Raw genomic sequence first — 26972 nt, 5'->3', positions numbered from 1 at the left:
CAAAAAGTTGAGTATAACTTTTGTATCTCAATAAGATTCAACTTGAATTCTAAATACTTTTCGATAGATTTCAAAATTCTTAAAATTTCTTAAACTACTAACTCAGATTTTCGAAAGCATTTTTAACCCACAAAAAACTTAAAAAATTCAAAAATTATCACTGAAAAATTTATAGAACTCTGCTAATTTCATTGAGCATTAAAAGTCATTAAGTACTGCTTTTCATGCAGCGTGGACATGTAAGAATTTGAAAAGAGCTTTACCAAACGAATATCGATATCGCAGAGCTTTAATTAAGAGATGAAAATCAAAAAGCCATGCAAAAAAGAGCAGAAATCGCGAAGCGACGCTAAGGGAAAAGACATGGCTATCTCTTTTTAGACTCTCTTTTTTTCTTTCTTACAGTTAGCGACGCACGTCGGCATGCGAACGGCCTTTTGTCTTCGCGAAGAGAACGACCAAGAACGAGAAAATCGTCCTTTCCTCCCTCGAGCAAAAAAAGCCCATGGGTAGAATGAGATAATAAAGAGATAATGCCCGATGGTCCTCGCCTCCTCCTCGAGGGGAGTAGTCTACCTCGCCATTGAATTCTTCATCAACGGAATGTAGACGTCTTCGCACTGCTGCGCGCCCTTTCTTCCTCTCTCTCTCTCTCTCTCTCTCTCTCTCTCTCTCTCTCTTTGGACTATACATTCATTGTTCGTCTCTATTCAGCCCATCATCTCCTTTGCAGCCTCTTCTGCCGCTCCCATCCCCGAAACTGGAATCGGATTCCTTTCCGTTCGCATTGTTCACCCCCGCTACACTCACGTCGCTCGATTTCCACGTTTCGGTTCTCCAGCGTCGCCCATCTTTCACTTGTCGACGTTGCAGTAACAAGGGAAAAGTTAATGGGGAACAACTGGTAACGTAAGTACAACGCACGTCACGCTGCTGGTCGTTAAAGACAAAGGCAAAAACAAAAAGAAAAAAAAAACGAAAGCGTATCCATCATCAGTTCTTTTTCCGCGAGTGCGTCGTGCGCCACCCCCGAAGGGGTTTGTCCGCCTCTTGCGACTCAAGCGCTCTCATTTAACAGCACGGTATCTCTCTCTCCCGCTGTTTTCCTCCTCCTTTGTTCTCGCAGACTCGCACAGTCGGCGTCCCTTCTTCATCCTCCACCGCACATCCCATCCCTGCTCTCTCATTTGAATAAACCGCGAGATGTCGCGTCCGGACAGAATCCGCGCTCATGCACTTCGTCGCCCGAAACTTCCGACCGCAAGTTTCTCCCGTTTCTCACACGAGCGGGCTCTCGACTTATCTCCCTCTCCGCTACCCTCTACGCGACACTCTATCACGCTAATCGTCCTTCTCCTCCTTCTCTACGCTTGGATATATATCTCCACGAAGGAGCGATCGTCGTCGATGACAGACGAGAGATATCCTCTCCGCCGAGTCGAGGGACTTCTCGCCCGCTCGTTACCGACGAGGGTGCGAAAACATGCCCGGTCGCGGAGCGTGGAACGAGAATGGCGAGAAGGGGATGTGGAACGGAGAGCGGGGAAAGCGACATTTACTACCGCCCGCTCTGCCACGAGTATCACTACGGGGTGGGTTGACTCCGTGTGTCGGTGCCACGAGGATTCCGTCGAGCTCGGAAGAGACGAGGTGGAAGAGGAGGCTGCGGCAGGGGGAGAGAGAGAGAGAGAGAGAGAGAGGTATGAGAGTAGAGTAGAGCGGGGCCACTGGGGGGTGTTAAGCGGCTTACAGTCTGTTACCATGGTAACGCCACACCACTAAGACAGGAAGAGAGCTTGAATCCGGCCCGTTACGGTCCCTGCCGACTCTCTCGTTCTCTCTCTCTCTCTCTCTCTCTCTCTCTTTCTCTCTCTTTCCAGTACACCCCATCAACGGCGCTCTCTCGTGTCCCCGCGAAAGAGCAAAGGGAGGAGAGCGACGACGAGGGAAAGGTTTGCCTGTAGAAGGGGAAGACGGCGCGTGGACGGGGATGGTGGCGACCGGATTACGCCACTAACTCTGTTTTTACACCGAAGTGTTTTCACCGAGCGCTTCCGATATACAGGGTCGCCGCGTAAATCGTACCTGCCCTCCCCCTTTTTCCTTTACCCGAGTTAAATCTTCCAAGTCGCGAAGAATCTTCTTCTAGCGGAAAGTTGACCCGCCGCCATTCTCCTTAGCGTTTCTTGGCTCTCGGAATAAGACATCCGGGGGGAAGATCGGGATTAAACGTAAAAAGGATAAGACGAGCTATGACGACGTGAGTAAAAATGAGAGAGAATGATAACAATGGAAAGTAAGCCGATATAATTTCAAGCTATATATATAACCAAGGCGAAAATATTTCAAAGCGTACCAATTCGGACCGGAGCGCAAACAAGTGCGACTTACTTAAATGAATGCGAGCGACTTAGGATTAATGCACAATGAGAAGCACAAGCAATGGGAATACAGTCCAACATGTTGAATAAGGGAAACATAATGTCCTGTCGACATATTGAACTGTTTCAGCTATTCCCTCTTCTATTCATTGTGTCTCGCGGATACTAGCGAGTAATAAATTGTTCACTCGTGTTCGTTCGCGCTCGCGTTTGATCCGTATATTCGGCTTCACGCGAGCGGCCGGCGGCCGGCGCGCGGACGAGGGAATATATCGCTTCATCTCGCGTGTCGCTCGCGACACCTCGCCGCGTCGGTTGCGATGAAGTTATTGCGATTCGCGTTTACCAGGCCATTACGTGCACCCGGATTATAAAGGGGCGGCTGGGCGTAGCCGGGGCTCGCGCGATAAGACTCGGCAAAGCTCGAGCACGACGTGTTCGTCGAGAAGTTCGTGGAGTGCTTAAGGACACGAAGTCTCCCGGATCGCGCGTACGAGAGTGATGTTAACGAGCCGACGACGCGAAGTCGCGACTACGCGCTAAGTAGCCGACTTGGTGGCTCTCTCGCTCAGAGCGGATGATAAAACGCCCGCACTCCCTCCCCCCGTTGAAAGCGGGTCGCTTTTAACGCGCCACAATCGCGTTGACGGAAATACCATTTTCGTATTTTTCGACGCGGTGGGCCAACGCGACAAAATTTGTTCAACCGCGGCGGGCGAAAACATATATACAAAATATACCGGGGGTCATTCACGCTGGCGTGGATAAAATGCCTCGCGCTATGACGCACAGATCAAAGGAAATCCTTTACGCGTGCCACATTAACCCGAAGAAGGGGTATGCCACAATTTAATATTACCGATAAAGTAATTATCATTTTCGTTCGTACGACAGATATTAATCGAGGATGCCGAGCGCACAAAGAGATAATTGTCGCATGGTGGAAAAGTGGGGGGAGGGAGGGGACAGGGGACAAAACGATCATCATTTTATATCGTTTAGAGAGAGAGTCATGGACCGGTCGCGATAATAAAAGGTTCATTACAAGCGCAGAGGCATCGAGGCAAAGCAGCAGGTCGATCTATCATGGAGGATACGGCGTTTATAAACCACGTAACGAAGCGAATTAAATGTTCAACAGGCTCAGCAAAATATATTGCCGATAATATATTGGCACATGGAATGCAATTAAATATTTTGTAATTTTATAAGTACTTGATAACAACGTTACAAATATATTATTTATCTCAAAGCGCCCGCCTTGTTTTTACCCATTGAAATTCTCTATACGTTATTTCAATTTTAAACACAAGGTATTTTATTTAATATACTAAATAATATATATAAAAAATAATATATTTGTAACATTATGTTGTGCTTATAAAATTTCGAAATAAAGCTACGTGTACAACAAAATTTAGGATTTTATGCACTGACAGAAAAAAAATGCAATCGCTATAAAAACTCTTACCACAATTATTTTACCATACAAGTATAGTCGCAAATACCAAACACTTTCTTCTCAATGTCTTTTTTTATTAAACTGACTATGGATTTCAATATATTAGAGATAGCACTTTTAGGAATTAAATTTTTTTTTCACATAATTTTTGACGCATTAAAAACAGCGCGAATCTGCTTATCACATTTAAATATATCGCTGATTATTGCGACTTTTAATTAGTAAGAGCCGGGACCAGATTTCAGAGTTATTCCACGTTTAATTATGTTAAAAGCGTAAAATGAAGTCGCGACGGAAAATATCCAGGCTTGGCATTCGCTGATATAAAGTCGGAGAGACAGACAGACAACAGGTGGATAGCGATTTCTGTAAGGTTGACAAGACCATCGACGCGGATGGCAGGCGCGAAACATAACGGGAGACGACAGGGCGGAAGGAGGGGAGAAAATCGTAGCCACCATCTGCGAGGGTAAAATTCCGACCATCCTGCAGGATCTCGTCCCTCTTCTTTCCTTCTCCTCTCTCTCTCTCTCCCCCTCCCTCCCTCTCTTTCTCTCTTTCCATACCTCTCCCCATTCGTTCGCGCGAGAGGGTGAATGTTCAATCGATTTTCGCGTCGCGATAAACGGGGTATCGTTCCGACGGCAAGCGCATAAATCCCCGACGAGAGCCGGGGCGCCGCGACGCCGGGCGTCGCGCGAGAGAACGGATACGTCGCGGAAATGCTGGACCGCGAGGAAAGCGCGTGTATGTACCTGATGCCTCGCGCGACTGAATTATTTAAAGCGCCGGTGTACCTGATGCGGCCCGTCGCTGCTTATTCATGGCCGCCCCCTCGCGTTCGATAAATGCCAATCGCTGACATAATCGTGACGAATCTAACGAATTGCAAATTAGTTTTGTAGTTAAATATGCGATTCAATTCTGCTTCCGGCTTCGCAAAGACCGGGAAGTCCTCTTCCGTCATTAATACGGCGGACTTTTAATTCTTAATATGAAGTAACGTTCCTTCGTATATAAAAATACGAAAAAAGAAATTACGTTTTGTAATTTTTTTTTTACGCAATTTTATATCGCAACGAATATACGACATTCGTGCTTTAACTTTGTTATCGAAAACCACGTGAAGAGAGAAAGACTTTGAAATCTTGGTCAGGGAGATATCTAACGCGTCGTGTGAAACCCCCGAAGCATCTTTCCATTTTCTTTTTCCGCCCGTCGGTCGGTATTTGGCAAACAATGCGACTATTTCGCGCAAGCCATCGTAATACCGTTGCAGCCCCGATACCTCCGGGTACTCCGTGTAAAACATCGGGGTGATATACGCTGAGTACTACCGCTACACAGCACTATCACCACACGGCGTTGCGTCTTATGCATGAGACTTTTATGCATAAGACATGACTCAAACCGAGCGAGAGGGGGATTTCCTCGCCGACGTCTGACTCCCTGGGGGTACTTCCGGTATGCGCAGTAAAACATTGACGGAGATCGTGCCCGGGGTCGGAATTGCTCACTGAGATTCGGTAGCAAGCGATGCGTGAAAGGGGACGCCCGAGAAGGACCGGAAGGGAAGAAACGCGCACAGGGGCGCGAGAGAGAAAGAGAGAGAAGCAGAGATGTCGTCGTCCGACACTGGGAAAGCTACGATAAGTAAGTACGTGGTCGTGACTTATGAAATTTTAGTGTTGAAACGTAAGTAGATATGGTAATCCGCATCTATTAAAAAAAAAGAGAGAGAATAAATTATTGTAACCCTTTAGGTACTTATATGCGTCACTACGGTGGCTCTTTTTTATAGTTCAATATTTCTTCCTCGTTATGTGTGTGTATATGTACTCAAAGACACGTCATAGACTGTCGCATTCTTTCAAAGATCCCGAGGCATTGGCAATTGCGAATGGTATTGCAGGCATCAAAAATGCGATTCGAACTTTATAAACTGGGGACTTTATAAGTGTTTCCCACAAATAAAAATCTAGAGGTGAGATCATTGAGATCATGAGGGCCATGCGGGCATAATACTTGAATATTTTGAGTTATATCTCAGTAACGGTGGATTTGCAGACATATGTTCGTGTGAACTTTTGTTCACACACATGTTTTGATGTGGGGAGTTCGACTCGAAGATTGTTACCTTATTTTAATTACATTCTATATACACTGGAAAAGGGAGAGAAAGGGAAGTTTCTTTTATATTTTATATATAAAACAAAATATAAAAAACCGCCCCCCTTTCTTTTCCAGTTGCGTCTGATCGTGTTTCGCGGCCGAGCTATGCGTACAGAGATACAGCTCACCCGTAGATAAAAGATTAATTCAAACTTAAATCTACAGGATTGTCCTACGAAGGTCCTCACGGAGAAATATCGCTCGTCGATCGGAAACAACCGTCTGCGCTCCTCTACCTCTCGGACAATTTGTCTGCCGACCGTGCTCGTCACCTCGGAAATTGCCGAAATAAATTTTCACGGTCCTCCGCGCCACCGCGCGCACTTTCCGCAACGTTACGGAGAGTGTCGTCCATGAAATCTTAACGCGGGTCGTGGCGGCTGGTCTAGCTTTCAGGATAAAAATAACGCGGTCGATAATAGCCGGCTGCGGCTAAATCGCGTGCCACCGAGGCGAAAGTTAACATTATTTTTAACGGCAAATCGTCGGGCGATTTACTCCGCGAGGTGCACTCAGTTGGTCGACTGCTATGCGAGTCTTCTTCCCGCCCATCTCCTACGGGCGGAATAAAAGTCGCTCCGTCGTGTACTTAGTTCCCGTTGGCACACGTGTACACGTTATGAAATGTTAATCACGTACGTTCGCTTTTTATTGGTCTGTAAGACCAGGTAATCGCCGAGGGCTGTACACCGGAAAAGTATCGACGAAGAAATCGATATGTAACGTAATGCAGTTTTGAGAAATTATTATGCTAGTTTCGTGGAACGCGCGATTGAGATAGCTAAAAACAAAACAAAAAAAAATGTCTAGAAAAAACGCGCTTAATTATATCTGAATATTGAAAAAATATTCCCCAAATACATAAAATAATGTTAATAATGAATAGAGCTGTAGTTTTAGTATTCGTCCGCGTATTAGTGTAAGGATAAAATAAAAGAATGTTAAATTAAAATTCTCAAGGAGTTTCGAGGAAAATCGAGAGGAGTGGAGAGCGATAGGTTTGGCGGTATCTTATACCAATTATAATTACAAGGCAAAATTAAGATGAGTTTGAGAAGAAATTCGACACGCGCGAAGGGCGGCGGCACCGACGATCTTTTCCGGGGCGCACATCTGCGCCGTGAACACAGGGTGGATGGAAAACATGGCGGCGTGTAAGGGTGAAGAGCAAGAAGGCCTTCTCTGTGGCCGGGGAGTGTCGCGAGCGCGAAGCAGCCCCTCGATATTAAAGCGCTGAAAAAAAAAAGAGTCGAGGGAAAGAGCCTGCCTCTGCCGGGCAAAGTTTTCCCTTTAACCACCCCTGTCGTCGAGCGTCGCGATACGATACGATGCGCGTCGACCGACGAGACGCCGGGGTTGTCGTTGACGATATTAAATTTCCGGCGACGATGCCAGTTTACCGGACAAAACCGGAAGGGTATCGACCCTACGCAGCGCGTACACACACGGTGACCGATATCGGTTTGCGAAAAATGTCACCGGCATCAGTGACGGACTGTTGCCTTCGAGAGAACGCCAAGTGTCGTAATAACTTTATAATAATTAATTATAAATTAATTAAGCGTTTAAATTCTACGTTATATTACGTTATAAGATTTATTCATTAAGAAGATTCTTCTATTCTAGTCTCTTTCTGCAAATGCTTATTTCAGACAAAAAAAAATTATTTAAAAATGTAAAATTATAATTTACGATGGATGAAAATATATATTCTTAAGTCAACAAATATAAATAAAAAATTGGCAGCTATTATTGAAATTGCCGCTAAAAAAATCGAGATGTTACACTGAGAAAAAAAATTGGATTCGACACAAAAAAATTATTTACTCGATAGATCCTAGTAGCTTATTTACTTTCAATCAAGTTAATTTCTTAATTGAAATATTTATGTAAATGAAATAAAATAATTTTTAATCAAGTAACTTTTTTTCAGTTTTAAAAATCATTTACTGTCATTTATTTTCAAAAAAATCATTTATTTTCAAGATGATCAGATTTTTTAATCTAAGAAAATAATTTAACTAAGTTGAATAATATTATTAACTTATTGGAAAATCATGATTTAAATGTAAAAAAATATAAAAATACAATATTATTTACAGACTTAAGGTGATATCTATTTGCTTAAAAGTAAATATTTTTATTTAAACGAAGTAAATAAATGCTTGCATTAAAATATATGATTTTAAGAAAAATGAATTTTTTTATTAAAAAAATTTTCTCAGCGTAGATGTGCAATTATTTATAACATTTTCTTTAACTGAACCACGATAATGAATCACTAGTAATAATTCAATTATAAACCTACAGCTCCACCGATAAAAATAGTTGCACTTGTTTTATTCGTCTAAGGAATGAAAATGTCCGGTCAGTTACACACGTGGGCGACAACAGTCCGACACTTTCGTTAGAAAGGAGTGGGACCATTGGGCGCAAGTTGTTGCAAAAGGGCAGGCGAAATCCCCGATAATTCGATGAGGCTCCAGGTCGAGTGTCTCACGTGATTCCGTAACTCGGCGGTTGTCGTGTCGACGTTCGATAACCAGTCGAGAACACCCTTGGGGGAAGAGAATCGCGGATGTAGAGAGAGAGAGAGAGAGAGAGAGGGGCGTCCTGGTCGATGCTTGCAGTTCTCCCTCTCGCGTGCCCGTTGGTAGCGAGCGCGGGTGGCAGAGAGGAAAAAAAAAGAAGAGAGAATTTGTTTCGTTCTTGGCATATTCCCCGAAGAGAACGTGAGCGTTATTACACAACGCGTGTAAAAAATAATACTTATCAAACAAAACAAGAAAAAAAAAGTAAGATTGTACGTGAACAAGTAAAATTAATTTTACAATGTCGCGAGTATTTTATTGCAAGTATTCTTCGCGACAAGTGAACCACTGCGCCACAAGATCGAAATCGCGAGATCGAATCATGAGATTATGAACTTACTACAGATTTACACTAAGTAATAATAAAAACAAGGAGAAAAAAAATATACAGAAATTTGTTTACTAGGGTGAAGAAGTAGGGAAGGTGAAGGACCAGTAGAGAACGATGTAACAACCGTGGCTGCCCTTCGTGTCAGATCGTGTGGTTGACCTTTTCCTATTTAATCTCCTGACTCCTCGCATAACCCTCTATCCCTCTCGGTCTTTCTCCCTCTCTCTCCCTCTCGTGTGCGAAGCACCCTCGGTCGCACGGAAGTCGGGGTCTCGCGTGAAAAATCGATGCCGGAAGAACCGGGGCGGCGGATTAGCCGAAGGGGAGAGAAGGACCGGCTCGGCAAGAGGGCAGCGTCTAACAGAAAACGACGAAAGGGCCGGGAAGACAAATTGCGGTTCGCGAGGAAAGCGGATTATATGTGCCGGCGATTTGTATTCGCGGACCGTTTCCAATCGATTTGCGGCCGAACGAGATACAGACGGGGAGAGGCGAGTCTTTTTAACGCGGCCGTGATTGTACGCCTCGCGTCTTCATCCGCACCTTTTTAACCCGCGACTGTTAATCTCGCGGCGATTAAACTACGATTTTAAATTCCGCCGCGCCGGAGCGAGTAGCGGGATAGCGACAGTCGGGGAGAGACTACTCGCCGCTTGCATTCATTTGCATTCATCTCGAGACGAATTAATTTGTCGAAGCTCTTCAAGTTTACATTGCGGATCACACATTCGACGAATCTTTTCGATCCATCGTTTTTAAGCGCACCGCCGTCGTCGCCGCTGCCGCTGGTACCGAGAGAGAGTTATGACTCTTCCAAAAATCGATACGACTTCTCCTCCTATCGATTCCTGCCCTTTTGCCTTGGTGGCGACCGGCGCAACCTTTCCCCGCTCTCGCATCCGCGCTCTCTCTCTCTCTCTCTCTCGTTCCTCGATGACGCTTTGTAGGCGCGCGGCAACAATCGACCGTCGGAGTTCAGCCCACCCACCTCTGCTCTCGCCCATATTTTTCGTTGCGTAACGAGCGTGTGCAAACTACAGCCTTGACAAAGGCCACCGCCGGCCGCGGTTGGACGAACATCTGTCCTACGTGCGGCACGAATAGCACGTCGATTCATCGGTTCGGATGGTATCAAGGTCGGAAAGCATCTCGGCGTTAAATTGCCCGCGCCACATAACACGGCGCTCCCGTTATCGTGCGCCGCATCAATTAACGTCAGGAACACAATGCCGCGGCAAACGATAGAAAGCTTCGACTGATTAGCGTTAAACCTCTAATGCGCATTGAAAGGCGGAACGATTACTACGTCAAATATTTACCTTGCCATTTTATATATACGCGGGACGTACGATAATTGCAATGCACGGCGAAACAATTATTACTCGACGCTGCCACTTCTCTTGCAAATCGAATATAATCGACGGCGCAACGGACGTGTCACTCGTGACAGTACGAAAAAAAAAAAAAAAAAACCGTGTGTTTATAAAACACCTTCGCGGGGTGGGTGTAGTTTGGTTTTCACGCTTCTTGTTTCGCGTTTGGTATCGCATGGCTGATAAATCCTACTTTAAAGAAACTTCTGCGGAAAGTTTGGTGTTATCACGAAAAAGTTCGTTCCTCAACGCTCGCGAAACGCACGAAACGCTGCAAACGTGAAATTTTTGCGCGAATAACCCGCTAGTCAAGGGCGGCGGTGGCGGCTGAAATGCGCCGAAACTCGAGGCCGCCCTTACGAGTCCCTTGACATTTTGCCAAGCACCCCCATTGAATCACCATATAAACGACTCCAGGGCCCGCCAGGCTCCAACCCCTGATCCGCCCTAACCCCAAATATACGTTTCATTTTAGTCCCGTAATCATGGGCGTAGAATTTCACTACGTTTGTACGCCCTCCCCGAGAACGAGCGATTCAAATCTCCGCCGCCGAAAAGTCGCAATTACATAAAACCCCCGCGTGCTGGCGCGCAAGGTAATAGACCGGCATATCCCGTCAATTGATGGGTTCGAAGAAACGGCGGGCTAGGCCTGTAATTTCTACAATTTAAATACAATACTTCATGCCCTAAGTAGACTCTCTTACAAATTATAGACCACGGTGTATACTCTCGCATTAAGCCCCTTCGATTGACGTTCCCGCTAGGTAAGCATCGACCTTTTACAAACATGTAACTGTGTGCATCACGCAATTATCTTATATTTCATATGTGAAATTCTCTTCACAGTATATCAAATATCTCGCCTCCATATGCGTCTGATAATCCAGAAGAAATCTGGATGTTTTGACATTATTAAAAAAAAAAACAAAAAAAACTCGAAAACGAGGGTAGAATCAGGATGTCGACGCCAATGCGATACGATCTCTTTTGCTCTCCCCCGTTGCTCCCGGGAGTGTCTGTGGGATTTCGCGTCGACGCCGTTCGTTCGTTCGTTCGTTCGTAAGGTGCTTTGGAATTTCCATATTAATTCGTTAGATCGTGAAACGTGACGCGAATCCGCGATTTAATAACGTTTTGCTCGCTGGAATCGCGACGGCCCCTCTCCTTCCCCCGTGGTCTCGTTCAGTTCGCTACGACAAGGGTAAAGAGGGGGCGAATGGGAGAAGGGAGTGGATGGAAAAGAGGGATCGACTAAAGGGCTATTTAGACGGAACGACTTTCAAGCGTTATAGAGGTCTTTTTGATTTTTGACATATTTTTTCTGTAGACAAGCCAGAAATATAATTCTTCGAGACGTATGTTTCAAAAATTCATAGAAAACTTTTGTGGAAAAAAAAAAATAACCAGAAGTCTTTTGGGAGTCGATTTTTTCTTCAGAAGCGACATTTGAACATTTACCCGAATTAACTAAAGCCTCAAAAAGATTTGCGCTAGTTAGGGTGATCGCTGACAGGATGATCGTTGGAATTGCCAGTCAAACGCGGTGTCGTGTCGCACACCACAGTATCCTCCCACCACCCTCGACAACAACCACCGGCAGTACCGCACCCTGCCCGCCGCTCGTTGCCAAATAAATTCCCCGGGGTAAATAGTAAAATGAAATCTGCACCGCCACTCGGTCGCCGTGAAAACACGGTCCCTCATTAATTCCGACCGCCGCTATAAAACCCCGGAACAGCGGAACACACCGAGCGAGCCATCCCTCCCCGCGCGGTCTCTCTCTCTATCTCTCACCCCCCTGCAGTCACTACACCCCCTCTCGTTGCCGCTGATTCCACCCTTCTCGCTTCCACCCTTCTCGCTTACCCGCCGTCCTACGTGTTTCGGTACGAGCCGTGTGCTAAACTCTCCCCGTGCCTCACTTCCGCCACCCTCCTTTGTCCCGTCACAGAGAAAGGGAGAGAGAAAGATAGAGAGACTCAGCCATCCCTTCCCGCCACTCTCTGTACATGAGCCGCGCACACACCACCCTCCGACCGCGTATAAAAGCCGCGTATTCAATTACCCAGCATCGACCGGTCGAATAACGAATGCGCACGCCATGGAAAATATTCCCCGTCGTCTGCCTTTGCACGCGCGTACAACACGAAACGCGAACGTGAGCGTGAACGTGAACGTGCGCGAGAATACACGCCGGGCGTTTAACCCTTTAATCCGTAGCGGCCGAGAACAGTTAAGGATACGGATACTTCGGGGAAGGGATAACTCGGATACGCGGAAACAATTTATTGTTTTTGTCCGAGCAAGTATACCGAGTATTTTAGGCACTCGTACATTATTTTTCAATGGTAATAAAATATGGATGTTCGGCCTTTCTATTTTTAGTATCGATGGCTTCGACGATATCGATCTGCGATATCAAGTGTCCCTTTTCTTATAAGTTCCCGCAAATGTTTATTCCTGCACTCGACTCCAGGCGTTTATTCTTCGCAAACTTCATCACAAAGAAAACTACTTATTTGAGAATAAAAATAAGCCATTTGGAATGTCGATGATAATTTTGCCGAATTAACGGAGCAACATTCGCTTCGTATCTGCTTCTTTTACAACCGGCCACTCTCAGGCCGGCCCGCGCGGCTCAATGGCGCGAAGGAAATAAGCTTCGGATTAGGGGACGATTTGCGTAGGGGCGCGCTAATTGCCGACGCCCGGCAACGGCGATGGTTCTCGAGCACCCTTCTATCGACTCCGTCTCGCCGCCCTTCTCCCTCTCCCCTCTTCTCACCCGCGGTGTGCCGCCCTTCTGCCAGAAGGAGGCCTCACGTGTTTCCACGCTCGTGACTCGACGGGAGAAGAGGGTAATTCACGTGCGTGTGCGCGCACCCCTGATGGTCGGCAGCACCGAGCATGTACAACGGGGGTGAGAAAATCGCTAAAAGGGTTGGTCCCTAGTGCTCGCTCGTATACACGGCGGTCCCGAGGGACCGCGCCGTGTACCTGTTGGAGCACTCGACGTACCGGTGCTACTGAGATATCCGGCATTTCCTCCTCGAGACACGTCCCCGCGGATCGAACACTCTCAAACCTCGCGAAAGGCAGAAAAGATCGGCAACAGAATGTTAATCTCTCGATCGTAGATAACTTGATTGCAACCACTTTATTACATTGCTTTTATATTAATTAGTATTGTGATGTATTTTTAGTTTTTTACGTAAAATAATTACTCCCCCCTTTCTCTCTGTCTCTCTCTCTCTCTCTCTCTCTCTGTAGAAAGTGTAAAAGGTTCATTAATTATTTCAGAGATAGTAAAGAATAAAATATACGAAAATACAAGTGCTTAGCTCTTGCATACTTTGTCCAATTTGATTTTGTCCCACTCATGAGTGGCCATAAAATCTCACCACTTTCGATATACGGCAACAATGCGAGTTTTTTAAAGTTTTTTTTCCAAATATAAGAAAATAAATATTTCATATTTCTAATTTTTTTATAATAGACGGTATGAAGTTGTTATTAATATAATTCACTTTCCTTAAACATATAAATAATAATAGATAAATTAAGTTTTCGATTGGTGCGGCGTATATGTATACCGGAGTTACCCTACAAGTGACTTGTTCTTGTGAAAACAAAATTTGAATAGTGAGACACGGTGCGATCAATTACGAAGATCGGATTCGAGATTCGTCGCGGATCAAAGGACATCATTCCGGATTTCTGATCAAGCAGCAGCAGCAACAGCAACAGCAGCAGCATCAAACGACCGCTTAGAGAAAAGACGTGAATCTCCCTCCTTCGATATCGCGAGGTGGCGTTCGTTCACGAGTCGCACTCGTAGATTACGGGATTACGAGAAAGGAAATAAACGCTCGAGAGCATTAACAGGGCGATAAAATTTTATGCACGGCGCGCTTTATCGGCCTCGTAATTAACGCCGCCAAGTCGGAAGGCAGCGCGTAGAGAAGACAGGCGGGCATTTCTCGCCGCCGTCAAACGGGGCGGCGCGGGAGCCCGGGGGCACCCTTTCATCCTTGAACACGATAATAACACGCCACGAAAATAATTGCAGATCGCCTAACGACGCCGTGATTGCCGCAACCGGCCGGGACGTGCGCGCGCTCGCGAAACAATGTATACCCACGCGGCGCCTAATAGCTCGCAATCTTCTACCCGCTTCGCGTTATCCGCTAGATTCACCGTCGCGGTCTCTGCACCTTTGCGGGAAGTTTATCGGCGAGAAAAACCGTCACGCTGACAAATTGCGGCTCGCTGGAGTGTGTAGCCTCCTTGAAAGAAAGTCGCGTCCTGATCGCGCCGGCGATGTGCGGTAAGAAACTTTGCGCGAAAATCCTTCGGAGCGCTAATTAGCGTGAGCCGTCGCCGCGTCGACTCGATGATTAGAGAGTACCAAAGTTTTTCGAGATGCGCGCGCGATCCAGTTTCCACAAATTTATTGACAGATTAAAAAAACAAAAAAAAAAAAACAAAAAAAAGAAATAAAATAAAGGAAGAAATCATCACGGATCGCGAGGGCTCAGCTTTTACTACTACGTTCTTTTACATTCGTTCGATTGCGAGTGCAACCGGTCGCCGGTTAACCGAGCGCGAAAGGGACAAGCGAAAAGCAAAACAATACGCCGCTACTGCGGCGACGTTGCGTACATAGTTGATTTGCGGATCGGCCGTTTTTCCGATTTTCCTGCCGTTCCCCGCGGGTGCAGCGCAGCGTTTTGATTTCAATCACATTCGGCTCGCAAACACAGATCGGCTTTCTCTTTCTCTCACTCTTCTCCATCCGGACGGGACAAAAAGCCGCGGTCGCGCGGTGGGGTGGCGGTGGTGGAGTAGTCGGAAAGGAAAACGGATGGGAAGAGACGAGGGAAACGAGGGGCGGCGGAGAGAGACCGGGTTTAATTTTTCGCGTTCTCGCTCCTCCGTTTCCGCGCGAATTTTCATTCCATTTCGCGCGACCATCCGGACCGTTATTTCATTCCGTCGCGCTCTTTGCGGGGAATAGTTGAGGCTACCTTACACCGGCGAAGCGCGACTTCCTTCTTCCTCGGCTTCCGCGGCTTCGTTTGTAATTCTTTTTCTTTTTTTTTCCTTTTTATTTTCTCAGACACCACGCGGATAAAAGGGTAAAGCGCGCTCTCCGAGTTACGCCCGCGCGAACCCGTTGGTTTTTCCACGACATTAACGCGACGATAATTATGCTGGCTTTTTAACACCGCGCGATTCAATATCGCGCCGGCGAAAACCATTTCGCTGAAACGTTATTTCGCGAGGTGGAAACAGGAGGGAGAATGTCACGGATACAGAGCGGCTCCCAGTAAAGCGACTGATCATACTCCGCTTCGAGGAACACGTTCTCGTAACGAATCATGCAAAATTCGTTCATTATCGCTCGCACTTGACACAAGTGGTCACGTGGCAATAATAGGCCCAGGCTCGATATGGCTCTCAAACGTATATTACAAAAGAATCTATCTCCCGCAATATTCCATCGAAACGATACGTTCGACTCTCTTTCTCTTCCCCGCGCAATCGAGTGGAACTCGGCAATTTTCAGCAACACGTGGCAAACTGTATGAAGTCTGTCCATTTCAATGGAGTTTCGCCATCTCATCCCACCAACATTCCATCCCTTGTATAATTATCGATTGCTCCTACACTGTAAACACTTTCGGCCAACGCTGAAAGTATACGTTTTCGCGCGAGCCCAGCCGCTAAAATCGCGGCGCGGCGGTAATATTCCACATGTTGCATTCTTTTCCCTTTTTTTTTTAATGCAGCTGTCGCCCGTAACACGCAACATAATGCGGCAACCGGTTAATGTGCGAGCATTATTACTGTCCATCTCCCCGCGGGGTGCAGGAGCAAAACGTGGCGCTCACAGGCCACGCGGATCGAAGCAAGGGGCCAAATGCGCGATGCATGAGCGAGCTGATTGTGATCCCCGGCGAATGGTTCTCGTTCCTGCCCTCGAGGGCTTCCGCCGTTGGATTTCTGAGTGTGTGCGTGTGTGTATGCGCGCATGTGAACCACGTGGGGGTGGGTGGGCGGGCGAGCGCATGTGTGCGGTTGTCAAGCGCGGCCGAGCCGTATGTGTGCATCGGATAACCGCGACCAGAGGTATAGTCCAGAGGTTCTCCATTCATGCAATCCGTCCGCGAATCCCCCTCGAGGTTCGCGAGTGATCCGTGAGCCAAACAGATTTTGGATTTATGAGAAATTCCCATCGCGACGCTTTATTTCTGTCAAAATCTCGCGGGAGCGAAATACGGTTTATCTCTCTGGCCGAACACGATCGGCCGGCAAGCCTCGAAATTCACGCGATTTCATTTCGCATTTCGGTGCGCGCGGTATATCCATTGTATACGAAATTCATTTAGTTTAATTTGATTACCTCCGAATAATTTCGGACGAAAAATCTGTGCGATAGGAATTACACTTTCGAGTGTAAAAACGCTACTATTTCAGGAGATAAATGGTTATTACGCGTATACAGTTTTAATTTGAAGCAATGCGTGCTTTGTAAAGCAATATTTACACGCTCGTGGATCATCGTTTCTCTCTCTCTCTCTCTCTCTCTCTCTCTCTCTCTCTTCGAGAGAGGGCCAACATTCCGAATGGTTGGCTCTCTTGCAATTGGAAAATCTGGCGTTACGTTACTCTCGACAGTTAAGAGCCGCTGGTGCTCACTCGGCGATAGCGTGTCGATGATACGCGCAATGTGGTCGTGAAGTGACACACGCGCGATGTTCGCGCGCGCCAATGCGCGTGCACGCGTGCACCGTCGGACACGGTACGGTAACGTGTATCCCGAGGTCTACACGTGTGTTTACACACCGGATCGGACCCCGATCGTTTTACACGACCGGGCTTAATCCTGGCACGGTAGAACGGTAGCCGGTCAATCCACTGTTAAACGCTACGAACAACGGCATTTCGGTGCCCGCGAATGCGGGCTGACGATGCAAATCGCCCGTGCCTACGTGCATACGTACGTGGGAATGAATGACGTTCGTTTAGCTTTTTTTCAATGCGCGCGCGCAAGCGCGACGACCGAGTCGAGACAAAGACGGATCGCCTGAGACTTTGATCTTAGAAATCGAAACCGGTTATACAATTTCAATGGTGTTCAGTTCGCTCGAGGACGTACAGTACGGGATTGCAACGCGCGATCTTCTATATCTGAGAGACATATTTCCGTTAGAGATAATTCGATTACTCCCGGAAAAGTGACGATCGAAATATCATAAGTATCGTTTTATCCGTCTGCTTTTCCAAGGATTACATCCATCAGTTGAGAGAGAGAGAGAGAGAGAGAGAGAGACGAGAGCAAACGAAGGTGGCTCGTTTCGACGAGAATCGTAACGAGAACCGACGGATCGTTTGGTTCCGCGAATTAAAAGTAACGGGATAATATCGGTGGTTCCCCGTTGCATATAAATCCGTATCCGCTTAATTCGCGAACGCGAGCCCGACCGTAGTCGTCGTCGTCGTCGTCGTCGTCGTCGTCGGTCACGCAAATCGCGGTGTCGTAATCATCGATCTCACGATTCCGTCGCGCACGCTATTTTCTACGACGTTTCGCGGCCACGAACGAATCGAATGTGAGCGACGTTTCCGCTCCGTCTCGTTATTAGAATGGCATTCTGTTGTGGCCTTCCCCTTTCTCCCTTCTTCCACCTCCTCCTCCTCCACCCTCCCCGAGGTCGACGTGCCTTCGACGACGAAGGCGGCACCAGAACGAAGCCAGTGGGGCCAGTTCGTGGACTATGGTTTGCTACTACATGCTGCGAATACTATACTTTTCATCGCGGTAAAGAAGGAGGGAGAGCGAGAGAGCCCACCCGCTTGTTTTACGTAATTGTTATGTTCCGATCTCGTTCGCAACGCGCGTGCACCGCTTTCCAAGAAATCCCCTTCTCCGTAGCTTTCATCGACGTTTCCGTCGACACACATGATGCGCGTAAAATCCGCAAATAACCATTAAAGAATGCGCCAAAATTATTTGCAATTTCTACGTAATCTACGTGAATAATCGATCGTGAGCAGAGAAAAGTACGCATAGTCTATAATAAAAATTTATGTACAATAAAAAAATACAACGGAATTTCGTACGGTATTTTTGCTAATAGCTATTCTGTAAGAAGAGTCGGAGCTTCCAAGTTAGGTGAATGAGAACGGTAAGCAGAGTAAGTTTCGCAACTTCGCACATTCACTGTTTGTTCGGTAATTCATTGTGAATTTATTTATAGACGCGTTAAATTTGTATTCACCGGCAATTTCAGGAGAATGCATCCTGTCACGCGATGCAATTAGTTGCAGCAGCGTTCGCACAATGCGAGATCATTTAACGAAATTGGAAGTTACCGCCGCGATATCCGGGAACGAATTCCCCGCCTTCAGCATTATTTAATACGGCGAAAGTACGCCGAAAGGACTCTGCCCCAGCTTCGTTGATGGTCCCTCCGAGCGGAAAGGGAAGGATAATTTCTCTCCTCTGCGAGTTCTCCTCTTTTTTTCTTTTTTTTTTCTTTACGACGCGAGCTTCGCGTGGAGGGGAGCGTTCCCTGATAAAGCTGAGCGCACTACCAGATAAAGGAGGCACGCGGTGAGAGGGTGAACGGCGCGGGAAACGACATTATTCCTTCTCCCCCTGTTCATTCCTTCTTTTTTTTTCTTTCTCGAAGGAAGTAACGTTTCTTGGAGCAGCGCCGCTGGTTCCGCCCTTTCCAGACCGCTCGAGCGAAAACCATTAGCAATTTTCTGTCGGACGAGGGAGCCGGGAACCGGTTGGTACCGGTTGACCGATTTCACACTTCTGTCACGGCGAAGTGCCGATTTTACGACCGTGTGCCTTCCTCGTTGCTCCGTTGATTGTCGTAAAGAACGACATTGCGCTGAAAGTTCGCTAGAATGTCAACTGGACTAAGAGAAGTCGATGAAGAATTTTGATGAACAAATGTACATGTAATTAAAAACTTAATAAAAATTCGTTGGAATATAAATTGGGAGTTATTAATTTTCATTTGAACCATACGGCTATTAACTTTAAAGTCTTCATGAAGAAAAATAATTCACTGGTACAGCAAATCTATTACGTTATTACGTAAACAGTAAAGAGATTTATTAGGTATACGTTTATTAAAACTACAAATTCTGTTGTAAGAATAAATTGATCAAATCACAGGTTTAAGCCCGTATGACCCGATTTGTATGAGCAGTAATATTTTTTGCTTTAATAGCAAAGGTATTTGCTAAGAATATATTATTTTACTTTAACAGCAAATTAACCTAATCATAAAGACCAATGCTTCAACAAATTTTTCTATCAGGTCATTTACGAAATAAAATAGTACGAATATCTTATAGCTTTCAATGAAAATGGAATTCTTAATGGTGTTAGTGAACTATCAACAGTCTGGAACCGTGACTCGATAAAAACGGAATTTACTGAATAACACTTCAAAGTGTAATGGTATTATTTTTTGTCATACCAGAAATACCGAGAATAGAAAGTCCTCCCTATTTCGTAAATGACCTAATTTTAGCAACAAAACAAATTCTGCTCTACTAATCAATAATTTCTAAAATTAGTTGTGTCAACTACATTTTGTTGCCACCACAAACATGCAATGGCACAGACAATTTTGCTGCAATAGCAACATTATTTTTCTCCGTGTTTATTTTAAGAATGCAAAGGACAAAAAAAAACAATACGTATTAAAGATAAAATTGTCCTTTAAAATTTTCGTGAGAAAGAAGGTTTGAAGAACAAATCAATTGAAGAATCTACCATTCAAATTCCGTCCGTTACGAAAGATAGCCCGTGTATCAACGAACGCAATACTATAACTTCAACTAAAACAAATTCAATTTCAGGATCGATTAACGCTACCGCCTGCAAGCCGAGATTTCTCTCCGAGTCCTTGCACTCGAGAACAAACCTTCGGCGAATTTTCCGAGGACCGACACTCTCCTATGCCCCGTCACGCTATGTAGCCCCCCGAGAACTTTCATTACGAAAGTTCACTTCGATTGAGTCGATGCGCGCGCGCGTCGCGGGTATGAGGGTGCTAGGCGAGTACGAGCGTGTCGACCTGTTTCATTTCCGTACGCGAGCGAGCCGGAAGCGAATGGGATCGATACCCCTTTCCGATAGCGCAATTCTGGTCCGTCAACGGTGCCGACGACGACACGCTTTCACCCTTCAAGTTACGAGCAGCTAAACGGTTCTCCTTCCTCTCCTCCTTCTCTTCTCACCTACTTTATTCCGCAGCCCGATATCTGCTCCGCGCGAAAACGATCTTAATAAGTTTCGATTAAATAATTCCGTGACGGAGCTTAATACGTATAATTAAGGAAAGTCGACTCGATTTCATTCACTTTGCTATTTTCTCCGCTCTTATACTTTCCTACAAGATTTCGTATTGTTACTCGTTAACTCTTACTTACTGGTTTGCTCGGAGAGAAAATGTACGGAGTAATTTTCCCTTTCTAACAATATTCTCACAATCTTTTTGTAAATTGCAATATTACGCCTATACTGACGTTTTATTTTTAAGCAATAAGGTATATTTATACGTATACTTTCATTTGGAGAAATTTGTCTCAGATTGTAAAACTTATTTTTCTCTCTTCCCTCCTTTTACTGGAAGCGGCATAATACCGGGGTTACGAAACTAGTCGCTCGGCTCTAAACTCAGCCAGATCTCCGTGCCAAACCTCTGGCTTTCCTTCCTTTTCATCCTATATCCCCTCCAACCAGGAGAACTCGATGCGAGGCTGTGGGGTAGTTGCAGAGGATTGAGAAGGCAATATGTTCCCGAGAAGCCTCCAATTTCCTCCGCGCAACCCCGCCATGACATCCGCGTTTTGGAAACTACCGACAGATACTTCCTTCCCTCCTCTTCCTCTCCTTTTTCAAGAATATTCCGATGCGCGTTTCAAAGATTTCGAGAACGAGAAAAAGACGCGCGCGCAGAAATTGATCCGCGACCGGGATATTTGAATATATAGGATTCAAATCACGTACACGTTTTTTTTTTAAATATCCCATCCTGCAATTTTTTATAAGACTCAAATTGTAAGATCTATTTGTTCATGTAAAAATTTATGTTAAAAGTTGGACTAGTTAAAACAATTCTCGTTCGCAATCGCTTAATACCAAATTACGAAAATGACGTAGATAAACAGCTTGGTGATTAAAAAAAAAAATGTCGCATTAACTCCATTATCTCAGGTTAAAGGCAACTTCGAATGAAGAGGGTCATTTTCCAACGTTGAAAATTTAAAGGGTGATCAACAACGACTAATGATCTGGAAAAGCCAAAGAGCAAGTTCTGCGCTCTCTCTCTATCTCTCTAAGTATCTCGAGTAATCAAATATTTAGGTGGTCCCCGTGATGTCACCGACGCTAATTAATATTAACGATCCGGTGTGTCGGTGGGGTCACGAACATCGACCGATCCTCTCCCGAGTTCCCTTGACTCGAAGAGTTCCGTCGAGGACTCTACGTAAAGCTGAAGATAGATTATTCCGTTCGGGGGGGTATATCTTTCTTCGGCTATTCGTGAATTTGTAAAAAGGCAGAAAAGAGATAAGACCCATCGTAGGAAGACGGACTAACCGATGCCGCGCTATAAATTCGCGGAATAAATTCGTACTCCCCCGGAGACGAAATACATCTTGAAATGTATTTATTTTGCACGGGCGCAACGCAAGTGTACACGCGAGCAGCGAACCGCCTAAAAGATTTATCACCGGGAATTTCTCGCGTGACTTAAATCGCAATAATCTTCACGTCGACACGTTTTTGCTGTAAAAATTTTTAATTAATTCGAGTATGAATACTGACGTTATCCGCTTCGGAAAAAGATAAAAAGAAATTACCTTGGGCATTGCCAGCGAATTTTAAAACAAAAACATTTTCAGCTCGATGTGAAAATTATGACCGTGTGTCATCGCGAACTACGTAGTTAATTGTCGAAGGACCGTCTGGAAATAAAATGATAATGAGATGTGCTACGAGCGCGCAATAAATATGTAAAACATACCGTAGTCAGCGATAAAAAGGAGCACTCGCCACGCCTGAAAGCTTGAACTCAAATTGACATCAATTTACACGCGTACAAAGTATGCACTCGCGACAACGACGACGACGATGCCGCGTCAGCGCTCGCGCTTATCTTGACACACATGTGGGCGGATGGATGCAGGCCACGGTGAAAGAAAGAAATACGAGGCCAAGCGCTGCTCTTCCGATAACAAAAGTCGACTGGGAACGAAGGCTCTCGACCGCGTCGTCTCTCGAGTGTCGGGTAATCGATATCGTCGGGCGATTGTATATACCTACGCTCGTTTTAAATGTTTTAAACGCGTTGCCAAGCGTATTTCGCAGCGTACGTTGCGACGAAAGATCCGACACTTTCCCTCAACCGCGAAGTCGCGAAGACACGGTATTTCCTGATTATCGCGAGATGCGATCAGCGTAACGACAGTCGCGCAATCACGAACGAAAGAGGGAATTCTCGTCGGAAAATATATATCTCGTGCGAATTTCGTTCGGCCCTCGCAGCACGATAGCTCTCCGTTTCGCCACGTTTCTGCTCGTCTAAAAAGAGCTTTCGTGCGCGCTCGCGAGTCATTTCGCGCTAGCGGCTTGATAGGCAAGGTAAAGAAACCGTCGAGACCTCATCTTCCCCGCGCCGACACACATCTCTACCGCGGGAAAATTCACTCCGGGCTTCCGAGTAACGCACGATGAACCTCCAGAGGGAGAAGATTAATCGGCCACGAGAACTTCTCGCATCAAGTTACATATCGGTCTTGGATGTTCAGAAACGACGAGAAAGCGATTCGCTGCTGCTCGCGTCTCTAAGTCTCTAATTTGTCAAGTTGTCGTCGCGCTGGCAAGGAAATGTCGCGGATTCAAAGACCATTCTCCAAAGTAAATTCTTATTAATAAAAGCAATAAAGAAAATAAGGCATGAAATACGAGAAAAAGGTGGAAGCCGTTTTCGTAAATTATTGTTTAAGAGAACGTCTTGCTCTTACTAGAGATTTTATTAAAGATTTATTAGAGCTCTTTCCCTTGTAGGATGTTAGAATACATAAATATACTTGCTTTAAATATTCCACAGATATTTGAGCGCACTCGCGACGGTCGGCAGATACACAATTTTTTTTTTTAAGGGAAGAATAAAAAAGGGCGGGATGGACATAATTACGCCAAGAGGGTTCTAATGCTCTCTAATAATGTCTGATCCGTTGGCAAAAGAGGGACGGGGAGCAAAAGAACGTGAGGAAGAGAGCACGGTCCAGGGGCCGTTCTGCGAGATTAATCCGGAGACGAGGCAGATCGGGAAGAATTTCAACTTCTGTCCCGACTCCCTCGCACCGTCGACGGAAACTCTCGCATTATCCTACACCTCGAGGACCCTTTTCTCTTCCCTTCTCCTTCCCTCCCTCCCACCTCTCCCTCCAGGGGTTCTGAAAGACATTTTTAATAAAGAATCCCGCTTGAGACCTCGACTTATCCGTCGCTTCAGCCGGAGATAGATGCCTACAACACCGACTCCACGGCTCCCTCTCTTCAACCTCCCTCATCGTGTTCCTTCCCTCTTCCTGTCTTCTGCACGTCGCCGTTGGTACCCCCTACCCCCCTGCCGTTTATCCGTTCTCTCAGCCACTCTTTTCGCGCGCGAGAGGAAAAAAAAAAAGAAAACCAGCTGCTGCTCTTCCGACGGGGAAACGACGCGGATCGAGATTTAAAAGCCGCATTTTCCGCGGAAGAAAAGCGGCCCGGCTGCTTAAAGCGAGCAAGAAGAAAAACGCGCCGCTCGCGATCTTTTTCAGGTTTTCTCCTTTTCTTCCATTTCGCGGAAGGAAGGGCAGAGGGGAGGAGGGTGGAGTAGAGAAGCTCCGGCGCGACGCGGATGGGCGCGCCTGCGGAGGAGGAGGAGAAGGGTGGATCGCGAGGTATCTTAATCACTCGTAGTCGCGCGCGTTCCCGGGAAACACATTTATCCGTTAAACTCCGCCCGGAAATCCCGGCATTTATCCCGCATCTGGAAATTCAAGCGTCGCACTTCCGCTCGCGCCCGTTATCCCGAGATCCTCAATGCACGACTTTACGTAGTCGTTCTCTCTCTCTCTCTCTCCTCTCCGGCAGGCTTTTAAAGTGACATTTTGTATCCGATGTTTCGCTTAACGTTTTCATTACCTGCTCTGACAACTTCGATCAAAGGTATACCGCTAATACTCGTCGTGAGCAGCGCTATTAATTTGTATTTCAAATATCGTGCTCTGATTTCTTCCATTATGTGCACACCGAACATGTATCGGTACTTTGCAATCAGAACAATCAGCATTGTTCGTGAGAAGTGGAGCAATAATGTCACTTGTGCGCGATCTACATAGAACATCCTTCAAACTGTCAAACGCTATCGTACGTTCTATTACAATTGAAAGCGTTACGATCTTCCCGAGAAGTCATCGTATAACCAATTGGCACTGCCACCCTAAAAGGGCATCGCCCCGTAAAAAGAAAAACGGCGATAATTTGCCAACGTTAATCGCCCCGGGGACGATGGATACGTTGGAAAAAGCGTGGAAAACCGGCACGAAAACGAGCACGATTAAAAAAAAAAAAAATAAAGCAGAAAGGGGTGGGAAAAAACGGTGCACAGGCCGAAGTTCAGGGCGCCGATGACAATCGGGTCGACGATCGGCGAACCGGAAGCGACCCGGGGGCGAGAATAATCATGGTCGTTGCTCTCGGCTAGCAATCGGCGGCCTCGTTACTGGTTCCGAGTCGTTAATTAACCGCGATTACGGGGCGACGGTGCGTGCGAGAGAGCACCCTGTTCGACGGACTCCACTACCACGCCGCCCCGCCGCCACCAGTAACGCGAGAACGTCGCGCGAGCTTGCACAAGCGCGAATGATCGCTCGGCCGTGAAATCATTACGTCTGGGTATTTAACGCGAACGAAGCCCCTTCATTAATCGGCTCGACTGTCTTTGAGTCGCGTTTGGAGAGCGCGCGATTAGCACGAGAGGGTATGCGTGCTGCGGAGCGATTTATAATTCGCGATACTTATCTCATTACACGGGATAATATGGGGAAACGTGCGCCGGCAAGGGAGAACACTGTGGTTCTCCCGTCGTTACGGTTTTTCATGGCTTTCTACCAGAAATCGTGAGGATTCTATTGTACATTAAAATTCGCACACGCGGATATTCCCCCGAGATAAATTTAGAAAATGAGCGGCTCGTGATTAAAAATGTATCTGTAGAAAATTTAGACGATTTAATAATAACCTGCGCTATCTCTCGAGGTAATTATAAGTGACCGTTTTATTAATCGTACGTGGCACTGCATTTAATCGCGTACGCCGCATCTTTTATTCATAAATATTTACCGAAGTCGTAAACAACATGTAAAATATGTGACAATATGTTTTCTCAGATTCACACGTACCCTTTTTTAACATCGTAAAAAGCGACGTGTTGCAGCGATCGTTTATGCAATTCAAAGCTTGAAAATGTCGCCGTCATAAAAATTCATACCGTCATTAAGCGCAAAAAGTTACTCGGCAGCCGTGATGACTGGCATAAATATTGAAAATTCATGATAAAGTTCATGTTTGCAGGGCATCATGAGCCGATCGACATTGTGTGCTTCCTGTTTAATGCATATTTCGCAATTCACACGTACGAGAGTGCAAAAGTATCATCGTTGTATTACCGGGACACGACATTACGGAATTAACGAAGCATTTAAAAACCATAAAAAAAATTTTTGGACGCGCCACTTTGTTACTTAACTTGCTCGCTGCCATATTTTAATGGATATTTTACGCACACGGTGTAACCAATCGCATTGCTCTTTAACTATTAATAATAAATAATCGAGAACTTTGTGTTACGAAAATGGAACTCGATTTAAAGAAGAATGCGTTTGACTAGAGACACCCTGTATGGTATGAAGATTTATAACTCACTGTGTGACACAATCATCTTCGTAAATTGTCTGCAATATTACGTACCTGCAACAAAAAGGAGAACATTGATGAGCATAGGTGTTCATGATTTATACATAAATTTTTTATATATTTTTTTGAAAAAAGAAAAAAAAACGATTATAACGTCATCTTTTTATCATTAAAATCACATTTCTCATGGACTGTATACTAATTAAATTAGATCTGAGCATATAAACGTCCGTTATCCCATGAACTACTGAGAAAAACTTTGTTATTTCATCAAATATAATGCTGTTAAAATGGGTCTGAAATCGCATACGAGTCAAAAACTCCCGATCGTAGGAATATCGCTCGATAGCCCAACCGGAAGTGCCGGTGTTGGTTCAACGCTAAAACAAACGCGGCAGTGCACGCGCGCCACGTAGTCGGGCCAGATCCGAATATAACTCTCGTGCACATCTGTCTTAACACGCGTGTTCTCTCTTGTGATCGCGTGAGTTAACGCGTCTGTCAGCCACGCACTTCGCAGCTCACAGGGAGGCGAGAGCGTTAGCATATAGTACGACAGTCATTATTCGTTACGTGATGCATGTGTTACGGTTTACCGTCTACACAAAGATCCCAAACAATGTGTTCGGAATGCATTATCAGTTTGCCGTTAC

At 45.8% G+C, this 26972-nt stretch overlaps 1 protein-coding gene and 1 long non-coding RNA gene across 2 annotated transcripts in view; both read right to left on the bottom strand.

The window, feature by feature from the left end:
• Positions 1-26972, bottom strand: part of LOC105198567 — a 97467-nt gene that overhangs the window by 14030 nt on the left and 56465 nt on the right. The window lies entirely within an intron of this gene.
• Positions 16903-26972, bottom strand: part of LOC120357819 — a 49160-nt gene continuing 39090 nt past the window's right edge. Inside the window, exon 2 of the long non-coding RNA XR_005574818.1 lies at positions 16903-26373. This is a non-coding gene — a long non-coding RNA (uncharacterized LOC120357819). The remainder of the gene's footprint in view (positions 26374-26972) is intronic.

Source organism: Solenopsis invicta, chromosome 5 (genome assembly GCF_016802725.1).
Source record: "Solenopsis invicta isolate M01_SB chromosome 5, UNIL_Sinv_3.0, whole genome shotgun sequence".
NCBI lineage: Eukaryota > Metazoa > Arthropoda > Insecta > Hymenoptera > Formicidae > Solenopsis > Solenopsis invicta.
This window is presented reverse-complemented; position numbering and strand designations above follow the sequence as displayed.